This window comes from Diceros bicornis, chromosome 8, assembly GCF_020826845.1.
Source record: "Diceros bicornis minor isolate mBicDic1 chromosome 8, mDicBic1.mat.cur, whole genome shotgun sequence".
NCBI lineage: Eukaryota > Metazoa > Chordata > Mammalia > Perissodactyla > Rhinocerotidae > Diceros > Diceros bicornis.
The window spans coordinates 57,229,868-57,243,783 of NC_080747.1; the positions used below are offsets into that span (position 1 = coordinate 57,229,868).

At 38.6% G+C, this 13,916-nt stretch overlaps 1 protein-coding gene across 10 annotated transcripts in view; it reads left to right on the forward strand.

The window, feature by feature from the left end:
- Positions 1-13,916, forward strand: part of RUFY3 (RUN and FYVE domain containing 3) — an 87,134-nt gene that overhangs the window by 34,267 nt on the left and 38,951 nt on the right. The window lies entirely within an intron of this gene.

Here is a 13,916-nt window from a genome sequence, read left to right on the forward strand (position 1 = left end):
TGTGTGTTTGTCATCACACAAAGCATAAAATTCTCAGGAGCAGAGATTACCTTAAACTTCTCGGTATCCGCGTCAGACCCGGAGTGGTCCCGTCCTTAGTAGATCTGGTCACGCCAGACAAAACTAAGGCAGTTTTCTCTCTCCACTGATGCCCAATAGTTTCTTCTTCAGCACTTTACTTTGAATGAGTAAATAATCCTCAGTTCCATCTCATTTCTTAGAGTCAAACTATCTTTTTATTCCATTTTTTATTTTGCTTTTTAATATAACTAGTTAAATATAATTCTATGAGAAAACAAATCAGTATTGTCTAGTTAATTGACAGTTTATAGAGAAAAAAATGAGGAGGGTGCTGATGCATTCAATGAGTAGTGTTTACTATTATATTAGCTGCTATTATTATTTACCAGGTACCATACAGCTTTAAGGTTTTGATTCCTTTAATAGACTGGGTACCAAAGACAAATGCTACATAAAAGCCAACAAATCTATGCCCTCCTTAAGGACTTCCTCCTTGTGGCTCAACCCTGGCAAAATTTCATTTCTTTAATACAAGTGCTACTGCGAGAATCAAGCCTACTGTGAGAGTCAGCCTCCTTTTTTTTCATTTTGTTTTTGCTGGAATTTTTGTGACTGATTATCATGGGTGAAATCAAAAAGGAAGATAAGATGAACTGCAACAGTATAGCACATCAAAAACCCACAAAATGTGAATTGTATCAATACTTTGATGATTTTAGTAGATTACCAGTCAAGTGGTATATGGTAATGCTGGCCAAGAACCTATTTGCACACAAGCCTTTCTAGAATGTGATTTAAAAAAGAAAATCAGAATGGCGGGCGAGAAATGGCTTTACTTGTTAACTCGTTTGAGTGTTTTCTTTTTTTTTTTTTTTAAAGATTTTATTTATTTATTTTTTCCCACCAAAGCCCCAGTAGATAGTTGTATGTCATAGCTGCACAACCTTCTAGTTGCTGTATGTGGGACGCGGCCTCAGCATGGCCGGAGAAGCAGTGCGTTGGTGCGCGCCCAGGATCCGAACCCGGGCCACCAGCAGCGGAGCGTGCACACTTAACCGCTAAGCCACGGGCCGGCCCTGAGTGTTTTCATCCTTGTCTTTTTGTATCATTTTCGACTTCTCTTGTCTCATTTTAGTTATGTGAAATGCTAGAATTTTACTGTATTACATAACTTAGAGTTTTTGTAAATGAGTACCTATAACAAGAATAAATGTGAGTTATGGAATATTACCCCACATAACACACATAGCAGCTCAGGGTCTGGGGAGGATCCTGGTTTCCGACCTTGAGAAAGCTGATGACATTTGTAGGCTCAGATCTTTTCAGGAGACTTGCACTGCTGAGCTGTTGCAGTTTTATTTCTTACCTATTATTATGGATGTCATAACAGTTGGCTTTTTAATAGATGAAGTGTTAACACTGGCTTCCAGCCTCCTGAAAAGTTGCTTTTTAAAATAACAAACTTTGGGGCCGGCCTGGTGGCTTAGCGGTTGAGTGCACGCGCTCCGCTACTGGCGGCCAGGGTTCGGATCCCGGGCGCGCACCGATGCACCACTAACTACTGTCTAGTAGAATATAAAGTCTCTTAGAGTGGAACTGTATCATGCTTACAACATTGATCAATTATCTTGCATCTCATCTCATTATATGCTATTAATTTGTGTGTAGGAGTTTTGAGAGGCCGGCCCTGTGGCGTAGCGGTTAAGTGCGCACACTCTGCTGCTGGTGGCCAGGGTCCGGAACCCCGGGCGCGCACCAATGCCCTGCTTGTCATGCCATGCTGTGGCGGCGTCCCATATAAAGTAGAGGAAGATGGGCACAGATGTTAGCCCAGGGCCAGTCTTCCTCAGCAAAAAGAGGATTGGCATGGATGTTAGCTCAGGGCTGATCTTCCTCACCAAAAAATAAATAAATAAATAAAAATTTTGAAACACACTAGAAAATTATGAAAAGTAAATGAGATAATAGGGGCCAGCCCTGTGACATAGCTGTTAAGGGCACGCGCTCCGCTGCTGGTGGCCCAGGTTCGGATCCCGGGCGCACACCGACGCACCGCTTGTCAGGGCATGCTGTGGTGGCGTCCCATATAAAGTGAAGGAAGATGGGCAGGGATGTTAGCTCAGGGCCGATCTTCCTCACACACACACACACAAAAATGAGATAATAAAAAGCACAGTTTACTATCTTTAGTTTCTCAGTAAATATACTCATTAAAAGCCTTTTAAGCAGATTCTGTGAATTTGCAGTTGCCCAGATTGCTACCTATCTCTCTGAGCACTGAAATGGTTCAGATATTACTTGAATTAGAAATAATATACCTGTGTGAAATATTACCTGATCAAGATTGCTTACTAGTTCCTTGACATATTTTCTTTTGGATTAAGACTTTATGTCCACCATCTTGAAAAATCGAAGGAACAAATCTAAGAGATTTTCTTAGCATCTAGCACTGTGTCATACAGTCTATTCAATAAAGGTTTATTTTAAATTAAATTAAATTGTTACACTTATATTTATGGAAGACCCATAATTTTAACTGAGGGTACAGATTATTCCTGTTTGTTTTTTGTTTTTTTTTTTTAGTGAGATCTGGGGTTTACCCTACTTACAAACTAAAAAACTAGCCTGTTACTGCTCTTTCTTGGATGCTGGCAAAAGACACATGACTCCTAGGTCAGAGACAAAGGACTTTATTACTCATGATATTGCAAGCAGCCTGAGCATCGACACATTTGTGTCAGTTCCTCTTGCATCAGAGTCTCGCCTGGAAGACACTGCATGGCTCAGCAAGACGCTCTGCATATGGTGGGTTTATGTTGCAGCTGAGGAGCACTGAGTTTGGGGAATCCATTGCTTTTATAGGAAGCAGTAGGAAAACCTCATCTCATGATTGTCAGCTGCATAAACAACGCTGAGAAATGGCCCGGGTAAAAGGGTGTTCAGGGCCTTGCAGTCTGGATACAGCTCAGTAAAGACAGGTGGTAGCACAAGAGGTCTAAGGAAGATTGTCTCTCCCAACATTTTACAGGTGAGAGATAAAGAAATGAGAAATTTCCCCAATATCACTCAGGGAATGTGAGAGAAACAGAGAGATCTAACTGTTCTAGCTCACAGTGTTGCCCCCTAACATTTAAATTATTTCTGTGGAATAAATTGAGCAAAGCCAAGAACTCTTGGATTTGTACTTATCATCTAAATTTCTTATGTTGCATCAAAACAAAGACTGACTAATTTCTAAATGTTCCCCAAAATTTTCTAGATATTCTTCTATGGTGTGAAATTCTTCAGATAAAGGTACCTGCCGAAGTTTGGGAAGCTTTCCAAAACGGAAATTGATTATATTATGGTATGGAGCCCAATATAGAAATCAGTGTGGTTTCATAGGGAACTCTTGGACAAACTTGGATTATAAAAAGACATCTTTTAAAGATTATAGAAATGGATACCTAAAAGAAAAACACTGTTTTTTCCTCTACTACTCACAACATTTCTGACTTTAAATCTGTGGGGGTGTTTCAAACACCAACCAATTCTCTGACACCAATTCAATTCTGACACTATTTACCTGGGGTTAGTGCAGACTCCACAGGTTAAGAGCTTAATCCTACAAGAGGCCCCCTCACTTCAGATGCCAATCACAAGTCCAGGTTGTCACCTGTGCTTCTGACTGACCAGCTATAAATCAGGTTTCCATTGACCCCTTCCTCAGGTTTGATAATTTGCTAGAATGGCTCACAGAACTCAGGAAGAGTTTACGTACTAGATTACTAGTATATTATAAAAGAATACAACTCAGGAACAGCCAGATGGAAGAGATGCATAGGGCAAAGTATGTGAGAAGGAGCACGGAGCTTCCATGCCCTCTCCAGGTGCATCACTCTCCTGGCACCTCGATGTGTTCACCAACCCAGAAGCTCTCTGAACCTTTCTGGTTAGGATTTTTATGGAGGCTTCATTACATAGGCACAATTGATTAAATCATTGGTCATTGGTGATTGCACTCAAATTCCAGCCCCTCTCTGCTACCTGGAGTTGGGTGGGGATGGGGGGAGGCTGAGAGTTCCAACCTCTAATCACCTGGCTGGTTCCCCTGGCAACTAGCCCCTATGGGCTTTCCAAAAGTCACCTCATTACCATAAACTATGTGGTTGAAAGGGGCTTCTTATGAGTAACAAAAGATACCCTTTTACCTTTTGTGTGTGTGTGAGGGAGATCAGCCCTGAGCTAACATCCAATGCCAGTCCTCCTCTTTTTTGCTGAGGAAGGTTGGCCCTGGGCTAACATCTGTGCCCATCTTCCTCTACTTTATATAGGATGCCACCACAGCATGGCTTGACAAGCTGTGCGTTGCTGCACGCCAGGGATCTGAACCCGCGAACCCCAGGCCGCCGAAGCGGAGTGCTCGCCACCACTGTGCCACTGGGCCAGCCCCTCTTAACTTTAACTCGAGCTATTTCAGGAACTGGGAACAGAAACCAAATATAAAAAAAGATGCTCCTCTGGCTCTTATCACTTAGGAAATTAGTAGGGTTTTAGGGGCTCTGTGTTAGGAACCAGGGGTAGGGGCCTGGTTCCCCTGGTCTTATTATTTCTTATTATTTCACAATGTCTGACCGAGTATGAGTTATATAAAAGAATGGTTTTGGAATGTTAAATCACCAAATAAGCTCACTCATTTCAATGCTAATGCCAATCAAAAGAGTTTTTTTGGTTATGTTCAGAGGTAGAAGAAAATAGCACTAGATTCTTATTGGAGGCTAACGGTTAACCCTTGACCTGAAGCAAGAGAAAGCAGAACCTCTTATTATTTTTAATTGTGGAATTTTTCAAGTACATAGAGAGAATAGTATAATGAACCCTAATGTTTCCATCACCCAGCGTCAATAATTATCAGTATTTGCCAATCTTATTTCATCTCTCACCCCCACATTTTTTTTTTTTTTTTTTTTTTTTTTTTTTTTTGTGAGGAGATCAGCCCTGAGCAGACGGCCCTGGGCTAACATCGGTGCCCATCTTCCTCCACTTTATATGGGACGCCGCCACAGCATGGCTTACCAAGCAGTGCGTCGGTGCGTGCCCGGGATCCGAACCAGCGAACCCCAGGCCGCCGCAGCGGAGCGCGTGCACTTAACCACTTGCGCCACCGGGCCGGCCCCACCCCCACATTTTTGATTCTGGAGTATTTTAAAGCAAACTTCAAACATTATGTCTTATCACCTCTAAATACTTCAGTATCGCACCTAATGAAATTAATAATAATTTCTTAATGGTATCTAATATTCAACCCATTTTCAAAGTCTGATTGTCTCAAATATGTCTTTTTTCAATTGGTTTATTTGAGTCATGATCCATACAAGAGATACATTATTATGTCTCTTAAGTCTCAGTTTTTGTTTTTGTTTTGTTTTATTTATTTATTTTTTTTGTGAGGAAGATCAGCCCTGAGCTGACATCTGCCAATCCTCCTCTTTTTGCTGAGGAAGACTAGCCCTGGGCTTGGGCTAACATCTGTGCCCATCCTCCTCCACTCTACATGGGTCGCCACCACAGCATGGCCTGACAAGCGGTGCGTTGGTGTGCGCCTGGCATCCGAACCGGCAAACCCCCGGCGGCCTCAGTGGAGCACGTGCACTTAACCGCTTGCGCCACCAGGCTGGCCCCTCAGTTTTTTTTAAATAACAGCTTTATTGAGATGTGATTCACATACCATTAGGGTTACCACTTTAAACTGTACAGTTCATTGGTTGTTAGAATATTTACAAAGTTGTGCATCCATCACCACTACCTAATCCCAGAATATTTTCATCACCCTATAGAGAAATCCTATACCCATTAGCATTCACTCCCTAGTCCTCCTTCCTTCCAGTTCCTGGCAACTACTAATCTACTTTCTGATTCTATAGATTTGCCTGTTCTGGACATTTCATATGTTGACTAAGGAAAAATCCACTACAATTTAAACAACAGATAATTATTTGGGCAATTAGAATTGCAAGTCTGTACTCTGACAGGAGAGGGACTTAGGGTTTTTATGGGGAAAAGGGAGGAAGATGAGGCAAGTTGTATTAAAGAAGAATTCATTGGTTCTAGCTGAGGTAAGACTAGGTTTGTACTTCATAGATTGGCTCGAGATTCGGTCATCAGGCAAAAGGCTAGACTTGTGCTTCATTGATTGTTTTGCACGGTCATCAGTCAAGTCCAGTTCCATCAGTCTTTATGAACAGGATATTCTCGTCCTTACTGACTTCTTGTAATGTTGGTGGTTTGGTCCAGTTTGGAAGATAAAGAAAACAAGACGTGCAAGGCAATTCCTCTGAAATGGCTGCTCTGGTTCAATTTGAGTGTGGCTCCACTCATATTATCTTTCATATATATAAACAAAATCATTAGATATGGGGCCTTCTGTATCTGGCTTCTCTCAGCATAATGTTTTCAAGGATCATCCATATTGTGGCATGTATCAGTACTTCATTCCTTTTTATTGCTGAATAATATTCCCTTATACATACCACATTTTATTTATCCATTCATCAGTTGATGGACTTTTGGGTTGTTTCCACTTTTTGGCTATTATGAATAAAGTTGCTGTGAACATTCATGTATGTTTTATGTGGCCGTGTGTTTTCATTTCTCTTGAGTATATACCTAAGAGTAGAATTGCTCTCCTATGGAATATGCTCTCCAAACCATATGGTGACTGTGGTGTAACCTTTTGAGGAACTGCCAGACTATTTTCCCAAGCAATTGTACCATTTTACATTCCTACCAACAGCGTACGAGAGTTCCAGTTTCTCCACATTCTTGTCAACGCTTGTTATTTTCCTTTCTAATTTTTTATTATATCCATGCTAGTGAATGTGAAGTGGTATCTCGTGGTTTCGATTTGCATTTCCTTAATGAGCATCTTTTTATGTGCTTATTAGCCGTTTGTATATCTTTTCTGGAGAAAGGTCTATTCAAATCCTTTCCCCATTCTTTTTTACTGGATTATGTATCTTGTTGTTGAATTTTAAGGGTTCTTTATATATTCTGGATACTAGATCTGATTTGCAATTTTTTTCTCCCATTACATGAGTTGTTTTTTCATTTTTTTGATGATGTTCTTCGAGGCACAACTGTTTTTAATTTTGATGAAGTCAGTTTATTTTTTTCTGTTGTTGCTCGTGCTTTTGGCGTCATCTAAGAAACCATTTGGTCATATTGTATAATCCTTTTTATATGTTGCCAGATTTGGTTTGCAAGTATTTTGTTGAGGGTTTTACATCTATATTCATAAGAGATATTGATCTATAGTTTTCTTATGATGTCTTTGTTTTTGGTCTCAAGGTATTATTAGTCTCATAGAATGAGTTAGGAAGTGCCCACTCCTCTTCTATTATTTGGAATTGTTTGTGAAAGATTGGTATTAATTCTTCTTTAAATGTTTGGTAGATTTCAATAGTGAAGCCATCTGGTCCTGGCCTCTTCTTTGTGGGATGTTTTTTTAAATTACAAATTCAGTATCTTTACTTGTTATAGATCTATTCAAATGTTCTATTCCTTCTTTTTTTTAATTTTTTTTTTGTTTTTTGTGAGGAAGATCGCCCCTGAGCTAACATCTGCCAATCCTTTTTTTGCTGAGGAAGACTGGCCTTGGGCTAACATCTGTGCCCATCTTCCTCCACTTTATATGGGATGCCGCCACAGCATGGCTTGCCAAGCGGTGCATTGGTGCGTGCCTGGGATCCGAACTGGCGAACCCCAGGCCGCCACAGTGGAGCATGCACACTTAACCGCTTGCACCACTGGGCCTGCGCCTCTATTTCTTCTTGAGTCAGTCTTGGTAGTTTGGATCTTTCTTAGAAATTGTTCATTTCATCTAGATTGTCTAATATATTGGCATACAGCTTCCCATAGTATTCCCTTATAATCCCTTTTGTTTCTGTAAAGTCAATAGTAATGTCTCCTCTTCATTTCTGATTTTAGTAATTTGAGTCTTTTCTCTTTTTCTGTTGGTCAGTCTAGCTAAATTTCTGTCAGTGTTGTTGATCTTTTCAGAGAACCAGCTTTGGGTTTCATTGATTTTTCTCAATAGTTTCATTCGTTATTTATTTCTGCTCTAATCTTTATTATTCCTTCCTCCTGGGGCTTTCTACTGATATATATATTTATTGGTTGCCTTTGAGGAAGCTGTCTATGAAATCATGGAATATGCTAGAGCTAGAAGAGCCATCTAGGTCAGTACTTCTCAAACTTTAATGCACGTAGTGATTGCCTTGGGGTCTGGTTAAAGTTCAGAACCTGACTCAGTAGTACCATTGGAGCCTAAGGTTCCCCATATCTAAAAGCTTCCAGATGGTGCCAATGTTGATGTTCCAGGACCACACCTACAGTGGCAAAGATCTAGTTCATTTGTATTCAGAGTCGTATGTGGGATTTTCCAGACCATGTTGTTTCTCCCCATTCCAGAAATAGTAATGTGCCCCTCCCTTGAGAATTAGTGATGCAGTGAATCATATGATTGATAAGGGCATGTGTTGGTTCCATCAGATAAAAGAATTACTGAACAAGTTTAACCCTCTCAATTTACAGCTGAGGAAATTGAGGCCACAAAGAAGTGAGATTCCTTGCCTGGCATCATATAATAAGTTAATTGGCAAAAAAAATTGATTAATAGCAAGCAGATTAAGAGTAGTGGGTGGGTATAATCTTTCTGATGATAAGGCTTAATTTTAGCAAAGTACATCTTTAATTATGCTATTACCAAGAAAAGGTAGCAATGAGGATATATAAATTTGTGGTTAGGGCCAGCCCCATGGCTTAGCAGTTGGGTGCGCGCGCTCCGCTACTGGTGGCCCAGGTTCGGATCCTGGGCGCGCACCGATGCACCGCTTCTCCAGCCATGCTGAGGCTGCGTCCCACATACAGTAACTAGAAGGATGTGCAACTATGACATACAACTATCTACTGGGGCTTTGGGGGAAAAAAAAAAGGAGGATTGGCAATGAATGTTAGCTCCCAGCCTGTCTTCCTCAGCAAAAAAAAAGAGGAGGATTAGCATGGATGTTAGCTCAGGGCTGATCTTCCTCACAAAGAAAAAAAAATTGTGGTTAAATTTTCTTTGACTAACTCTTTTAACAGACTGCAACCTAGAGAAAAAGTTACTTAAGAGAATTTTTACTCTTGAGTAGAAGTATTTATCGTATCTGAAATGGCATTAAGGAGAATAGATAGATAAGGATATAGATAATCTAAGATTTCTAAGACTAATGATTATTTTTAAATGAAGATTGAGTAAAAGTTCATGGTTCTCTTGTACAAATAAGTGTCATCAGAATAGTTAAATGATGTTTTATTACAGATCTTTTTAGTACTTTCAGTAATTTCTTTCACTGTTGGACGACTCATTTTAGGCCCAATTTTATATTCTTAAGAACTATTTCGGGAAAAGTTCAAAACACGCTTATTTGGCAATTATTGGTCTTCAGTCATTCTGAACATAGAGTAGGCTTTCCTGTCTGTATCTTCCTGTTAGCATGTCATTTTAAATCTCTTAGCAGTGCTCTTAGGTATCATTGGAAAATCTCCGTATGACAACTGTTTTGTTTCTCATAAGATAAAAGTTTTGATCTGTCAAATAACCAGGAAATTCTGAAGAGTAACTACTATTGTGCTACATAGGAATTATTCCTACTTTACCAAGAATTGTGTACAATGTGATGTACTTAATATTAACATAATGTTAAATATAACTTACTTTTCCTAAAATTATTCATAAAACATTTCAAGATTTCTCTTTGCGAACATCACTCGTTGCACGCTAAAGAGATAACATGGGGTCTTGGTCAGATGATTGGTTTGCAGAACAGTGTGATTCACTGTCACTCTTAGCTGTATGACTTTGGGTTCACTTTTCTTATCACTATTAACCAGTGAGCCACATGACTCTGTAAAGTTTATTAAAATTTCCTCATATGGAAATTAGCAGTCTTGAAGAAATAGTGAAAACCCCCACGATCTTGAAAGAACTTTGATTTGAAAACAGTCGATATAGTTTATTATTGTAACTATAGTCATTTCTGCACAGTTTCTTTAGTCCACGGCTCCTTCTGTGTTCCCCACCAAGATGATTTGCACCACCATCCATCTAAGCACCAAAATTAGAAACATGGAAATTACTCTCCATTGTTTCTCCTTCTTCCCTCACATCCAAGTGGTCATCAAGTCCTGATTCCTGACATTCTACCCCTAGAACATCTCTCAAACTAACTCTCTCTTCTCCACACAGCAAGCACCCACTGCTCTAGTTCCATCCCTTAGTATTTCTTATTATTTCTCTCCTCAACCCTTGCTCCTCAGCCTTGAGTTCTTGCATCCTTCCCATCCGTCTTCCACAAGGATGCTAGGATGGCTTCTCTAAAATTCAAATCTGTGACATCACACCTCACATATGAAAATCTTTACTGACTTTAAAGTAAAATCCATACTCCTTAAACAAAGTCCTTAGCAATCTCTTCCTTACCTTCTTCCCTTATCTCACAACACTTACTCATGAGCGTCATAAACTTCTGGCATTTTTTCAGTTTTATTTTTATTAGTATGCTGTGTTCTTTCATACCTCTGTGCCTTTACCCAGGCTGTTCCTTGCATCCTACTCCTTTCACAGCTCTTCTCCTACCCCTTCCTTGCCTGACTAATTTCTTCTTGTCCTTTAAGATTGAACTCAAAACTCTCATCCCCTGTTACTGAAATATGTGGTACCTACTGATTTCTATATATTGATTTTGTACTCTGCTACTTCTATGAATTATCGTATTTTTGTACAAATTTTAATTTGTTTTGTTTGATTTTCTGGGTATAAAATCAGATCATGTGAAAGCAGTAATACTTGATCCACTCTTTCATAGTTCATATGTCTCAATTTCTTTATCATCTCTAATTGCACTGGTCTATCACCCTCAGTACAATGTTAAGTAATAGCCATGTTAATAGATATTTCTTAATTTCCTTAAAATGCTATAGTGAATAAACACATTTTATAAGTTAAAAAAAAAAAAGCCTAATCCTCTCAGAACTTATATATACATACCTGCCCCTTAAATTTGAAGAAGAAAAATAGGGGTCAGGTAGCTTTCTACTGTGCACAGTCCCACAGTATCCTGTGTATACTTTTGTTAACCTTCTTATTGCAGTGTGTTTACAGTGCTTCGCAGACTTTTCCACAGAAGTACATCCAATGGCAGAGGACATTGTATTGGACTTACAGCCTGCCTGAAATCCTACATTAATATCATGTCTAATATCTCAGCCTTAAAAAATATATAAAATTTACATTTGATTCCATTGAGTGGGTGTATTTGGTTTAATATAAAAACATTTTAATTTATTTGTCCTGGAATAAAATTGATCTTTGTCAGAGATGATAATGTTTATCCTGAAATTCCAAGTGTTCATTGTAAGCTGCCCTGTTTTGTTCTCCAGACATCTCTGTTACCCAAGTTTGATAAATAGTAAGCACCTCAATGTCAGGGCCTAGGTCTTTTATCTCTGGATTCTCAGCATTAACTACAGTATCTGACACCCAGTAGATGTTCAATATTGATTGAAAAAATGAATGAACAAATGAATGAATGAACAAAAGTTCAGTTTTGGAATAGTAGTGTTAAATGTTAGCATTTTGAAAAATTAAAATTTTAAGTATTTTTCTTATAGAAAAAGTATGACTGACAACATTGTGAAAGTCATGCATTTTTAAAAATCATTTTCTGGCCTTATACAATGTAACAAAACTTTTTTTAAGTATTTAAAGTTAAAAGTATAAAATATACAGAAAAGATCACATAAGTATTCAGCTCAATGAATTTTCACACACTCAACAATTTCACATAACACCTATATCAAAAAACAGAACTTTATCTGCCCCTCAGGAGTCCCTCCATGCTCTTGTCTGGTCATTGCCCCCTTAACAGCATGTATTGATTCCACAAAATCATTTTATACTTGAGTACAATTCAAGACAAGTAGCAAATTGAATAGGGAATTTCTTATTCTATGATAAATCAAATTAATGATTTTAGTATTCATTATTAGTAACCAACATTACAAAATGAAAAAATAAATAATTTTAAGTACTAATTATTTTTGGTAGTTTAATTTAGTACTAACCAGGAAACATAATTAAGATTATTTATAATGACCATATTCTTGTTATTCAACAAAAATGTTGATAATAATAAGCATTAAATAAGAATCATATTAACTGTTGTATTAATCAATCAATAACGAGCAGTAAATTCTTTTGAGCTCTTATGTCTAATTGTCAAATTACCCTGATTTTTGTTTCACTTTCTTTTATTTGTGTAGAGTAGTAGTTCTCAATGGGAGGGAAGCCCGATATTGTCTCCCCAGGGACGTTCAGCAATATCTGGAGATATTTTTGGTTGTAATAACTAGAGGGTGCTACTGACATCTAGTGGGTACAGGCCTGGGTTGCTGCGAGACTTAATTCACAGAACACCCCCCACAAAAAAGAATTATCTGAACCAAAATGTCAGTAGTGCCGAGCTTGAGAGTAATATTTTCTAAAGAATAGGTTGGTTGTTTGTGTTTGATGCAGGTTAGTTCAAATAGGTTATAGCACCATAGTAATGGAGTCCAAGGTGTTAGGAATTTAATTTCCCTAGGCACTAGTTCATCTTTCTGTAGTCTCTGCACCCCAGACCCCAACCAGATGTCTTGAACATTTCTGCTACTGATTACAAGAAGAAGGAGATAAGGCAACATAGAAGAGCTGATATAAATCCATCACCACTTCTGGAAAACATCTCAAAGCGTGGTGTTTTGTACATATTCCAAATCCAGCTCTCCCCATGTAGCTAGTTCCAGTAGGTTGGAATCAGATTGTATACTTTGACTAGCAACATTGTTTACTTTTGTTATTACCTCCCTGAATTAATGGTCCACAAGCGTGAGGCAGATGGAATGGTTCCTTATGGGCAGCCGGTCATCCAGCTCCAACCACGTTTTCTTACTGTCTATTGAGAGGTGTTAAATGGAGAATACAGTAGCTGTCCACAAACCTTCATGCATACCCAGACAGCCCTGCCTAGTCCTGTCTCTCAGTGGTTATGGGAGGTGAAAAACACTAGCGCGCACATAAATGCTGGTAATCAAGTTGTTCTTCACGGCTGTTTTTCAGGGGGTAGTATTTTGTGTATTTCAGTGTCCCCTGTGAGCTTATTCTAGTCTTGACAAGTTGACCTACCCTGAGCAAAGAGGAGCCACATTTGAGGCTTGGCCCTAAAACATTTGCTGGTATGCAAGAAAGAATTAATAGCAACGTACACCAATTCTGACTTTCATAATAAAGTATTCTCTAAAAACATTACCTCAAAAAACACTACAACAAACCAAGATTTGTATAGTTGTAACTGTAAATCTACAAGTCCTTAAACTTATTAGAGAAGAAGGTTAGCTTAGAATTTGGCCATTTGATTCTGCTCATTTAACTGTGAAAGCAAATATAAATGAAAACATTGTGTGAAGAAAATCACTTGGGGCAATTTGAATAAAATAATCTCTATTTTGTGTTGTGGCTTGTTTGTATTATGAGAGCGTAGTTTTATTAGTATTTTTAGTCTCCCTAAGAAGAGGTAAAATATTTCATAGATCTCTAGGCCTTTTTCAGTTTTTATAGAAATTTGACATATTTGATGTTTGGGAGCATGCACATGTCATAGTGGAAAAGGCATTAACTTTCATGTGAGATCCCGGTCCTTGGACTGCTTAACTGTTATGGGCCTGCTTTACCACCCAAAAAGAAGGGACAATAGTTAAATGATAGAGTCACAAAATTAAATAAGATAATCATGTAGAAGAATGGTCAGAAGCAGGGAAGAATAAACATTATTTGAAGT